Source organism: Crinia signifera, chromosome 1 (genome assembly GCF_055691185.1).
Source record: "Crinia signifera chromosome 1, ASM5569118v1, whole genome shotgun sequence".
Classification (NCBI taxonomy): domain Eukaryota; kingdom Metazoa; phylum Chordata; class Amphibia; order Anura; family Myobatrachidae; genus Crinia; species Crinia signifera.
This window is the reverse complement of record NC_139217.1, coordinates 442,658,936-442,672,459: the sequence shown is the minus strand read 5'-3', so window position 1 is coordinate 442,672,459 and position 13,524 is coordinate 442,658,936. Positions and strand designations below refer to the sequence as shown.

The window sequence follows — 13,524 nt, the reverse complement described above, 5'->3', positions numbered from 1 at the left end:
TACCTCAGGAATAGTAATTTTTTACACAACTAGTAGTCTCCCTAACAGGAAACCAGCTCTGCCTGTCATCCTGATTGGGGAGGAACCTCGTCTTCCAGGTCACCAGATTGTATCCCAGAGACAAGATATTCATGAGGGACCCGCAGGAGGAATTTACATCTCACTACAGAATTTTCCTCTCCATTTGCCAGCATGGCAGGTCATTGAATTGCTCTGTTGTCACCGGGAAGATAATGGCTGCCTTATAGTCTCCTGCTTATTACACACTCAGTGCTTCTGACCTTCTTGTGAGACCTGTAAAGCTTTTCCCCAAATAGCATCTTTCACAATTCCAACCAAGGCCCACTTAGCCAAATGTGATAATCTGAATAGTAATTTAAAGCTAATTTTAATATTTTTTTATTTTTTATTATTATTTGACTCTGTCAATCTTCATAGGACAATTCACTAGAATAAAGAATTACTCAAACATGCAGAAACAAAAATAGGAAATGCATTGGGATTTTAATAAAGTAACTTGAATTTTTTTTCTTTAGAAATATACTCAAAAACTCCACATGTAACGCTAATCTTGCCATACCATAAAAAAAGTTATTTTCTATGTATTGTTGTTGTTATTGTTATTATTAATATGCTTATTATTAATAAATAATCATAATAGTAACAATAATAGTAATCATCATAATAACAATAATTAAAAAAAATCAACAATAATTATAATACAAAAAAATTATTATGTTTACTATTATTAATGTTATTACACTGTTCTTTGTGTATTATATCAACTAACACGGGCCAAATGAGATGTTATAGCGATGGTGCTATATAGAACATAATATTAGCATTTAATTTGGGACCACACAGTGGCGTAAGTTCATCCAAGTTGCCTGGAGGCAAGATAAGTATTGGTGCCCCCCAAATAGCTCAATCAGTAAGGTATCTGTCTCCAGTAAGGTTATTGGATCTAATACAGGGTGTGATACTTGCAAAAATTATGTTAGAAGGAGGAGTCAGCCACATTAGCAATATCAACTGCTTTCAATTAACTGATTCAAACTTGATACGGAGGAGAGGTGCCCCCTTGGGAGCAGGAGCCCGGCGGCAGATGTCTCCATTGCCTCCCAGAGTTCTGCCTCTGGGACCACATCTATTTTATAGCTACTGGCTCTACATCAAGTGTAACATGACTTTTCTGAGGTCCCTTTAAAAAGTATAGAAAGAAAATTCTGGGTCTTTTCATTGTTTGATTATATGGTTAAGTAAAGATTCAGCTGCAACTTGGCAAATTTTACAACCCTTGCGATATAATTATGTGTATCTGTGCACATGGTAAAATGTTAGCTTGTTGATTCCACAAACTATTTTAAATAAATAAACAAGTGAAATGACATGGACAAATGTAATGGGACTTACCTAATATTAACCTAATATTTGGTTGCACAATATTACTATAGCTCTCGTTATGGGGGGTATGTAATCCCGGATCACGACTGTCGGTCCGTCCCATCAGCTGCGTTTCTGGCCCGTTTTCGGTTTGCCTGATAGCAAAAAGTGGGCATGTCTGCGTAAATGGCCGTGGATTGTTGAGCCACGGCCAGGATCACAACAATCCATGGCTGTTATCGGAAGAACGGGCCAGACAGCTTTTTAATTTGGGATTGTTCTGCCATGATGCCTCTTCAATGCTGTTGGTAATGACAACATTGAATAGGCACCCGCCTCCTAGTGGCGGAGGATTGCATACCCCCCTAAGACTTCTGCACTTGTCAGCAGGTAGATTGGTCCACTTGTAGTCTTGCAGGTAGTCTTTCTCCATCTGTCTCAGGATTGATGGGTGCATTCTCCACACTGGGCCTTATTCTGATCTGAACTCAGTACAAATTTGTTCGGAAAGTGGGCAAAACCATGTTCACGGCAGGTGGGGAAAATGTAACATGTGCAGAGAGAGTTAGATTTGTGTGAGTTATTTTGTTTCTGTGCAGGGTAAATACTGGCTGCTTTTTTTTTACACTGCACTTTAGATTTTAGTTTAAGCACACCCCACCCAAATTTAACTCTCTTTGCACAGGTTACATCTGCCCCACCTGCAGTGTGCATGGTTTTGCCCATTTTCCGAACACATTTGTACTGAGCCTAGATCTGAATAAGGCCCACTGTGCGGTTTATTTATTAAGATGGGAGTTCTATTGAAGAAGTGATGTTGCCCATAGCAACCAATCAGAATCTACTTCTTATTTATTTAGCAACTTCTAGAAGATAATAGATAAAATCTCATTGGATGCCGATAGCAACATTTAGCCACTTTAGAAAAATCCAATGTTCTGTTTTTATCAACCATTGGGTGTTTTTAGCAGTGTGTTTTTGGGTCCTTATCCTGTTGGTCAGAGCTTTCGGACACTGGACAGTAGTGTATGTTTCCCTCTAATATGTGTTGATAGTCTTGATATTTCATTGTATGATGCACAGATTCAACGCACCCCATGCCAGACGCAGACAAAAAATGTCTGAGCCTCCTGCATTTGCCACAGTATGGTGTTCTTTTCATCTACAATTTCATTTTTTTTTATTGGTGAACATAGAGTTGATGTGACCTGCTCCAGTTCTGATACACCTGCCCAAAGGAATATCTCCCAGGAGCGTTGTGTCAATGTGCATTTTAAAGAATTTCAATTTGGGTTTTGGATTTATGTTTTATCAAAAATGGAATCCTCCAGACTTTTAGCAGGATGTACTAAGGCAAAAATGTACTAAGGTGGTGATACCGTGCAGGGTATCACCACCTTTGGGTGGCGATACCCTATAGAAGCCTATAGGCTTCTATCGCTGCCCGCCGCAGACCGCAGATGCCGACCCAGTCCTGTCCTCCGTCAAACTCCTCTTCCCCCTAGCAACATGTCACAGCCGGATGTCCTTCTGGCTGTAGGGGGGAGGAGGAGGTGCCAGGGACAGCCACTGAAGCCAGGGATGTGACGGAGACACTTGCACACCACATCTCAGGGGGCTTCCGTCACCGCATTGCGATGCTAGTCACATATGTTAGTACATATGCGCTTGGCATCCCTGTGGTGGCGTGGCAAGGGGCGGCAATGACATGCCTTAACCTTGGATTTCATCTTCTGTTTAATCTGGGGGTTAAGATTCTACTTGGGGTCAAGAGTGTGGCTACAGTCCCATGAAATTTAAACTTCTGTGGTGGCGTGGCAAGGGCGTCATCTAAAAGCGGTGGCGGCGCAGGAACCGCCTGCACCGGGAGTGGGGGCGCAGGTGTAAAAGGGACAAAACGCTGGGTCACACCTTGCTTTATCCTGGGTCCAAAAAGCCGGGTGCGACCCGGCGTTTTGGTGTAAAAGGTGTATAAGACTTCTGATTCAGTGTATGTGATTATTTTTCAATCTATCTATCTATCTATCTATCTATCTATCTATCTATCTATCTATCTATCTATCATATCATCTCTCTAATTCTAGAAGTATACTGTAGTTATGGCTCAGGATATGATATTTTATAGTTCTTATTGTTATTGCGCTTTATCAAAACATAAAAAAAGTGTATAATACAAATAAGTACAGTATATAATCTGACTTTCTGATCGGGCTGCCTAAGGAGCGCAACATACAACCTGACAGTATAATAACTGCTAACTGCTGAGCAATCACTTGTGCTTGTCTTGATATATTATAATAATGATTGACTAGACTTTCAAACTTAAGTACAAGAAGTTTTCCATTGTTCCGGTGTCTACAATAAAATTGCTGATTTAATTATAGGAAATTATAAATCTATCTGTCATGAATTTTGTCAAGCAAAATAGTAATCATTATAAAAACAAAAATATTCAATTCACCGTTTATAAGAATAAAGTAGTGTTATACTTTAAATATTTGTTTCATTTAAAATATTAAAAGTAATTGCCTTGCATAAAAATGGACTAATTATTATTTTGGGCGTAATTATCACATCGCAGATAGCAATTTAGTGTTTTTGGTTTTTAATAGAAATGGCTTCACTAAGTTTTGTAAATGAAAGACCTACGCCATTCCTCATTCGTTTTGTTTAATAACAATGCAAGGAAATTACATGTTGTCACAGAATAATATCATATGTAAAATAAACATTATACTAAAATAAATCACAAGTCTTTGTTACCATTTTTTTATGACTTTTATATGAAACCTTTTTAAAAGAAATTCCAGTAGACTGTGGTTTGATCAAACGAGAGGCGTCAAAAGACACCAAACTACTGACTCCTCCGCAGTGATAAGAGCCAGGTGTAGCAGTGTGACATTATTCGGCAGCACTTGACTTCTTTCACTGAGAAGTAGCCAGCAGTGTTGAAGTGAGGTGTGATTCTGGATAACTTAAGGGTCTAAAAAAAATCAGTGGCAGTTGCAGAGGTGGGGTGGCAGCACAGTTCAAAATTCAAACCATACCCACTGCCAGCCCAAACACTGCTAAACATCACTGACGGGACACACTGGCAGTTCATGTGACCCCTATTTTAATTTTTTACTGCATTGCACTGCACCACTGGTTGTGACCATTTTGTAAGTGCTGCCACTGTAAATTCGTAGCTGGAGAGGTCCGCTCTGTATGAGGCAGCATGGGGATGCTCAGAGGCCCAATGGTTTGAGCGACCTGCATCCAATGTTTCCTTTATGTAAATGAGCTCCTGATATAAGGTACTAGCAGTGAGATTGTCTGTGCATAAGGCAGAGGCTAAATCGTTACCATATTTTTGCTAATGCACTGGGCATACCACAACAGTGTTAACGCCCACTCCCGCATGCATATTTTTCTGGTTCAGGGGCCCCCTTGCTTAACAGGCCTTTGTGCACTGCACACTAGGGCAGGGCCGGATTAGCCTTCGGGGGCCCAGGTCACTTTAGATAGGGAGGCCCCCTCCCATTTGTCAATACTGGCTGCAAACTGCACAGGAGAATGTTACACTGTCAAAACACAGAGTAGAGGCAGTATAAACTTGGTCTTACCTTAATGTGACGTCCAAATGGGGAGACTACTAGGCCCCAAAATGTTTTTATAGACACTGTCCCTCTCCTCAGGGGTGGCTGCTGTTCTCCAATGTGTCACTGTCCGTAAACACTTTTGAATGGATCTGCGATCTCTTTCTCACCTTTTTTCGCATATATATATATATATATATATATATATATATATATATATATATACAGTAGGAGCAAGTTTCATCTTTGCTCCTTTGGTCATGGCTAGCCATGGCTATTCTATTGTTCTCAGCTGCAATACAATACGTATTGCAGCTGAGAACAATAGAATAGCCATGGCTAGCCATGGCCAAAGGAGCAAAGATGAAACTTGCTCCTACTGTATATATATATAGGCCACTGCTGCTGTACTTCATGGGCCCGAGAAGCATACTGTATGATGAGCTCCACCAAGCAGAGCTCAGCACAAGTGTCTCAGCCTCTGACCTCTTGTGCAAAGTCTCATGGGACTTGGTCAACTCCCAGCAATGCACTGCACAGTTGTGCGGTCAGTGTGCCTTGGCACCTGATGCTCAGCACCATTAATCATTGTCACATTTGCAAATAGGTGAAGCTGCAGCACTACCTCACTCCCATGCACAAAACCTTTAGCTAAACTAAAAAAATTTTTTTAAAATACATGGCAACCACAGGGGGCCCCTAGATAGAGGGGGCCCAGGTATACTAACACCCCCTTAATCCAGCCCTGCATTAGGGACCTGTTAAAGATACAGTACATGAATTGAACAGAACATTCCACTTGCACATGTTGAATGCTTTCATTAGTGGGAAATTAGATCATTTAAACCTGTTACATGATGAAGTGTGTCCTGTGTGTTGCCACATGCTACCATAAACTAACTTAAAACTACCATAACAATATGGAGGCAACTTTTGGCATTAACATTTTCTATGAGATTGAGAAACATGTATGGTGGCATAGAAAATCAGCACAGCCCTTCAACGCACTAACCAACAACACAACACATACACGGGGTTATTCTGGTTGATTTGTGATTTGTGAGTCAACCAGAACTCACCCTGTGATTGGTGGTACACCGGCCCACCGTTCGCATGGCGCGTATGTTCGAATGGCATGCGAATGGATGTTTTACATACACATCCATACGCGTGCCATTGGGAACCTCCCACATCTTTCGATGGTCGTCGACCATTGAAAGTTGTGGTGTGCACATGTGTGTATGTTCTTGCGGAATTGGGCAGACAGCTGACATCTGGTGATGTCACCTGCCCTCCCCCCAGCACCATGTCACTTGGCGATTACCATGCGAATGCCCAGTGTTTTCATTGGAGCGTCCATGAAATGCTGGGCGTTCCCAAAGGCGAGTACCCCTGCCCGCTGCCCCACGCCCGCCACCCACAATGTTGGGTTTGTTCGCCATGGGCGCACGCACCCAGTGTCTGCACATGCGTAGAACTGCATCTGTGCATACGTATTTGCTAAACATCGCCCCCGTACGAACGCATATGGACTACCGAACAGACCTGAATAAGGTCCACTGTACATTGTCAGTGGAGATTTCCATAACTCTACCTTTACCACAACTCATGGTATCCAACTCAACCTTCACACATAGTTAACCAACTACACAGGGTGTGTGGGCAGAACTGTCTTCAAATCAAAGTGATTGCTCCCAAACACCCAAAACTGATAAATAAATAAAATAAAATTGGTTCCAATAAATTTTTTCTACATTAACTTTACCAATTTTAGACATAGCTCTTTTATTTTCTCGAAAGGATCTTAAAGCTACTGTAGTATGTACACCAAACTTTTTCTTTACTTATCCCAACACGTACATGTCTCCTCTTCGGCGTCTCCAATTGGGCGACTCTAATATATACACATATATATGCCCAAAATGTAGACAGACAGAAGCAGACCCCTTACAACTGTCTATGGGCTTGTCCCATCATACAATATTTCTGGACCTCCCTTTTAATGTATGATTGCCATCACCTGTTTTATCATAAATGAAGAGGGAAGTCCAGGAACAGAGCATTGTGTCCCTACTGGAGAGGGTCATGTTGGGAGGTATGCACCTCATTAGGCGCTATGCGGAGCAAAATTAGTTACTTTTGTACCTCTTACCCCAGGGTGGGCGATATTGGGTGCTTTTGATCCTAACCTCAGACTGGCAAGAGAAAGCAAAAAACTGCTAATGGCCCTTAGTGCAGCAGGCAAGAAGCCAATTATTCAGGACTAGATATATACCACCCCCCCCCCCCCCCCACACACACACACACACACACACACACACAAACACACTAAAGTGGCCACTTAGGATACACCTGTCCCTTTAACTTAAAGCTATGGGTTGATAGCTTCTCACATTACCTCCATGCTTCATATAGCAGTTAGACAAGGATTGCATGACTCCTGTTTGTTATTGTACATATTCTTGTATTGTACTGTTACATATACCTTCCTCTGGTGGTGTAATGCTACAGGCTTCAAGCAATTCACTGAGCCAATGGCACTCAGTTTACTCAGAAGCATCCTCAAATGTTGCCCCAATTGGGTGCCGGATACTTTTGATGATCCCAAAAGCACCAAGATTAGCCGCATTAAGCAGCTAAACTTCCTGGCCACTTTTAGCACAGTTTTGCTTGCCACCTTGGTAGGTTTCATGCAGAAATTTTGTCATTGGCTGCACTAGCATCAGTGTGACAGAACAATTGAATAGCTGCAAATAGCCCCAGTACCACTATTGGACGGATTAGATTTACAAATAACAGAGATGATTTTTGTACTAGCTTCAGCCAAAGCTACCAAATTAGTTCTGCTATGGCAAAACATTATGGCTGGAATGCAAGACCAAACAAGATTACAGTATGGAGAAAAAATGACGAACGATACTAAGGCAGTGGTACCAAACTTTTTGAATCACGGCACCCTACAGTATCGTAATATTTTTCTCAGCACCCGTACTGAGAATTTAATTTGATCCTTAGGTCCAGATATGTGTTGAGGAACATGATTCACTTCTGTTTCCCCACATATTTCCCCACATATTTTATAATTGGAAGCCACAAGCACTGATTCTGTCTTTTTCATTGGCCATAAATAATTTGAATTGGTTCTTGACCACCAACCCGAGGCATCCCTGCAAGTGCTCCGAGGCACCCCAGGGAGCCTAGGCACATAGTTTGGGAACCACTGTACTAAGGTCTACAAGAATGGAAATCCAAAGATGTCTGAACCACTAGGTCACTGGCTCCCAAACTGTGTGCCGTGGCACCCTGGGGTGCCATCGGGGTACTTGCTAGGATGCTCTGGGTTGATGGTTCAGGACCAATTAAAATTATTTATGGTCAATGTAAGAGGTAAAACCAGTGCTGGTGGCTGCTGATCATAAACTATGTGGACAAAGAGAAGCAAATCCTGTCCCTCACCTCATAACTGAACCTAAAGCCCCCCATATACTAGGGTGACTTCTCTGAGACGAGAAGTCATCTGTGTTCCCCCTTTTGTGACTTCTCCCCTTGGAGCAATCACCAGAGTGTATGAAGGCCTTTAGGTTTAGTCAGGACTGCATACAATGCACCATACTGTATATAGTCATACAGTGCCTGCTAACATGGGATAAATCTATATTGCAGAAGGTGCGATCTCCAGGATAATATGTGATTCACAAAGGACCATGCATCTCATCATACCTGGTGTCTACAACATGCAGTTTGGATGCTTGGTACTTGTGTACAATCACGGCTCCCACGATGTCCATCGCATAGCAAAAAAATCGCATGCGAATCGCATAGCAAAAAATCGCATGCGATTTTTAACAGAAATGCATCCAAATGCATTGAAATTAGTATCAAACATGTTCAATGGCCCCCAAATGTCATTTTTGAGGCTGTACCACCCCCACCATCAACGCGAACACGAAGCGTGTCGAGCGCAGCGAGCCCGCGAGGGGCGGCGGTATGCGCCCTACGACCTTTTCATACCCCCACTATTCACGTCTGTGTGGAGTTGAGAATAGAAAGTGTGGTGAGCGCAACGAGCCACCGAGCCCAAAGCGTGGCGAGCGCAGCGAGCCCCGCGAGGGGACACGGATACCTTCACAGGTATCCGCGTCCCCTCGCGGGCTTCACAGGTGTCCGCGTCCCCTCACGGGGCTCGCTGCGCTCGCCACGCTTCGGGCTCGGTGGCTCGCTGCGCTCACCACACTTTCTATTCTCATCTCCACGCTGACGTGGATAGTGGGGGTATGAAAAGGTCATAGGACGCGTACCGCCGCCCCTCGTGGGCTCGCTGCGCTCACCACGCTTCAGGTTCACGTTAATATTGGGGGTGGTACAGACTGAAAAATGACAGTTGGGGGCCATTGAACATGTTTGATACAAATTTGGATGCATTTCTGTTAAAAATCACATGCGATCGCATGCGATTAAAAAATGCTTAAAAACTGCAAAAATCGCATCCCATCGCATGCAATCGCATGCCACTACATATGGCATGCGATGGCATGCGATGGCATGCGATGGCATGCGATGGGAGCCGTGAAAGTACACAAGTACCGGATGCTTTTAATGTGATTTATCACCGCAATCACATAAAAAGTGACCATATCGCAAATAAATATCCCTAGTGTATGGTAACTTTTAGGATCACTATAAGCACAACTTATGTAATTGTCTAATTTATCCCTAACAAACTTTTGGCCTAGGGGTGCTGTTAAAGGAACCCTGATACTCTAGGGTGCCATGATTAATATAAAGTTTGGCTTAATATGTTGATGATACTGGTAGTACGGACTGCAACTGGTGGATAATGGAGACTAGATTGATACCAGTGGAACTCAATACTGAGTTCTGGGAAACCAGGCTGGGATCGGTAATGCTTTAATCCAGGCATGTCCAACGTTGGCCCTCCAGATGTTGTGAAACTACACATGCCAGCATGCTTTGCCACAGTTTTGCCATTAGAGAATGCTAAAACTATTGTAAAGCATGCTGGGATGTGTAGTTTCACAACATCTGGAGGGCCAATGTTGGACATGCCTGCTTTAAACTGATACAGTCAAATTCAGAAGAATCTATGGGAATTGTTCAACAAAAGGAACCTTCCAAATAGAAAGAAAAATTAAATGAAAAATAAATGAGCAGTAGGAGGATACTGTGAACAAGAATTATAAACACAGATCAGAAAATTAGAAACTATCAACAGTTCAGAACTAATCAATTATAAAGGAAAAAACAAGAAAATTACTACCAATTAACATTCATTACACAATTTAGCAGCAATTATCACAAAATAACAGAAATGCTAGAAAGGCATTGCCATGTTCTCAAATTGGACTAAGAATTAAAAAATATAATCCGCTGGAAACCAAAAGTTATTTACAAAAAAAACAAGACTCTAGAACAAGATTTATTGAAAAACTTTCAACCATTAGAAGAAAAAAAGAGTATCAAAAAGGCCAGGTTATTACAATTGTCTGGACTGTATGGCTTGTAAAAAACATCTAAAAAAAAGAAAGAAGACCAACAACGACCAACAACAAACTTCAAGTCTAATCATACCCTTAAAGAGTACAATTTCGAGATTGGATTTCTTGTGAATCAGAAGGACTCATATATAAATTTACGAAGAATACGACTAGGTTCCATTCGTATTCGTATTCTGGGTACACCTGTCTACGACTGGCATCGGGTGTGTGTTTGTAATACGTATGCATATATTTCTTTACAAATTTACAAAGCTGTGTAAAGGGGAGGTTGTATGCAAAGAAGCATACAGAAAAGGACAAATGTGTCTTTTTGGGCGCACTCTTTATTCAATAAATTGATATGATTAATACATTAAAACATAGCTTTTATTGGCTTCTTATTCTAAAAAGTTGGGAGCATTATTTATTTCTTGGTCATTTGATACATTGTCATTGACCGTCAATCAGAAAAAAAGGGGGGGGGGTCACATACAACATTTTGACAAGACATCAACAGACATTTGAAGACATGCTAGGCTTTCTAGCTAGTCCTCATATGTAACCGTCTAATTTATACAACCTTTCACAATAATCAAGTTATCAATTTTCTGTTTGTAGTTTATTATTAGAAACTTTTTTTAAAAAGTTTTTTTAAATCAAATTGCCTCAGCAAAAAATAACAGCGGTTCGCTCAGCCACACACGCTCAGTCAAACTCTCGTGCTCTTCAGTTGTGGTATCCTGGGGCTATTATCACTCTTACTTAGAAGAGGAAGGTAACTCTGTCCAGTGGATGGACCTGAGAGAGGTATATATAATCACCCGTGAGAAGTACTCCAACAACCGGTGGCTCCTAAGCATCTGCTGTTCAATCACCCGTCTACGTTACCACCCAGTTTGTTCGCCAGGAGACTCCTCTCTGGCTACTAGACCGGCCCCTTGTGGGTGCTGCTGATATCAGGCCTAAAATGGGGTATATAGGTAACCTCTTGGACTTAGTGTTGAATGAGAGTGCCTGGTTGGTTGTACCATGGGAGTTATGATAAAGGACACTTCTGCTTTCCAATGCAGCTCCGTGAGTCACCCTGGTGCTTTTCAGTATTGCAGGGAGACACAACGGGCTGGATGGATGAGAGAGTGTTATGGAATGGGTGAATGAGTGACAGTTTGTCAGTTTAACCATAAATTGGCACTTCTGCTTTCAGAGATCTGCACGCATCGAATCTCTGATGAGAGAGTCCCAATTAGATGGACATCCTACCGACATGAAAATAGAAAGCTTTAAGTAAGGTAGAAAAAGAGCCGGAAGATGAAAGGGTTACACATACACCCAGCATGGAATACTGAGCTGTAATTACGCTTAGATTTTAAATAGAATATGGGGTCACATCTCCTGGATATCCAGGTGTATGCCTACTCGCGTCTAAACCTCTCAGTGGCCTATATACGTGAGGACCTCACCCCAATAAGCGCCTAAGGGTTAAAAATTTTTTTCAAAGATTCACTGTAATCATCTGCAGACAAATAGAGTAATTGGCTCTTTAAAGATTTAATTTTGTGTGGTTACAGTGGATATCAGTGCATGATACATATGTGTGCATAATCACGGGATAAGTCCACAGGGTGCACCTATAGGCCTTAGTAGGAGTGGCCAGCACCATTTCTACTATACCGTGTGTTAATGTCTGTATAACAGAGTAATTGTGCATAAAGATTCACTGTACCCATTTTAGATAAAATCCAGGAACTGCAATATATTGTTATACAACCCCCTATTCTGCCTACATAAGATTTAACCCTTAGGCGCTTATTGGGGTGAGGTCCTCACGTATATAGGCCACTGAGAGGTTTAGACGCGAGTAGGCATACACCTGGATATCCAGGAGATGTGACCCCATATTCTATTTAAAATCTAAGCGTAATTACAGCTCAGTATTCCATGCTGGGTGTATGTGTAACCCTTTCATCTTTCGGCTCTTTTTCTACCTTACTTAAAGCTTTCTATTTTCATGTCGGTAGGATGTCCATCTAATTGGGACTCTCTCATCAGAGATTCGATGCGTGCAGATCTCTGAAAGCAGAAGTGCCAATTTATGGTTAAACTGACAAACTGTCACTCATTCACCCATTCCATAACACTCTCTCATCCATCCAGCCCGTTGTGTCTCCCTGCAATACTGAAAAGCACCAGGGTGACTCACGGAGCTGCATTGGAAAGCAGAAGTGTCCTTTATCATAACTCCCATGGTACAACCAACCAGGCACTCTCATTCAACACTAAGTCCAAGAGGTTACCTATATACCCCATTTTAGGCCTGATATCAGCAGCACCCACAAGGGGCCGGTCTAGTAGCCAGAGCGGAGACTCCTGGCGAACAAACTGGGTGGTAACGTAGACGGGCGATTGAACAGCAGATGCTTAGGAGCCACCGGTTGTTGGAGTACTTCTCACGGGTGATTATATATACCTCTCTCAGGTCCATCCACTGGACAGAGTTACCTTCCTCTTCTAAGTAAGAGTGATAATAGCCCCAGGATACCACAACTGAAGAGCACGAGAGTTTGACTGAGCGTGTGTGGCTGAGCGAACCGCTGTTATTTTTTGCTGAGGCAATTTGATTTAAAAAACTTTTTAAAAAAAGTTTCTAATAATAAACTACAAACAGAAAATTGATAACCTGATTATTGTGAAAGGTTGTATAAATTAGACGGTTACATATGAGGACTAGCTAGAAAGCCTAGCATGTCTTCAAATGTCTGTTGATGTCTTGTCAAAATGTTGTATGTGACCCCCCCCCCCTCTTTTTTTCTGATTGACGGTCAATGACAATGTATCAAATGACCAAGAAATAAATAATGCTCCCAACTTTTTAGAATAAGAAGCCAATAAAAGCTATGTTTTAATGTATTAATCATATCAATTTATTGAATAAAGAGTGCGCCCAAAAAGACACATTTGTCCTTTTCTGTATGCTTCTTTGCATACAACCTCCCCTTTACACAGTTACAAATACTGATGTGTTGGCGCACCACCAATCCAAGACTACCACCATATAATTGAGTAGTCCA

The 13,524-nt window shown here is 41.9% G+C and overlaps 1 long non-coding RNA gene across 1 annotated transcript in view; it reads right to left on the bottom strand.

Annotated features, from left to right (window-relative positions):
* The window catches only part of LOC146032108 (uncharacterized), a 50,719-nt gene that overhangs the window by 954 nt on the left and 36,241 nt on the right, over positions 1-13,524 (bottom strand). The gene's annotated exons all lie outside the window — the stretch shown is intronic.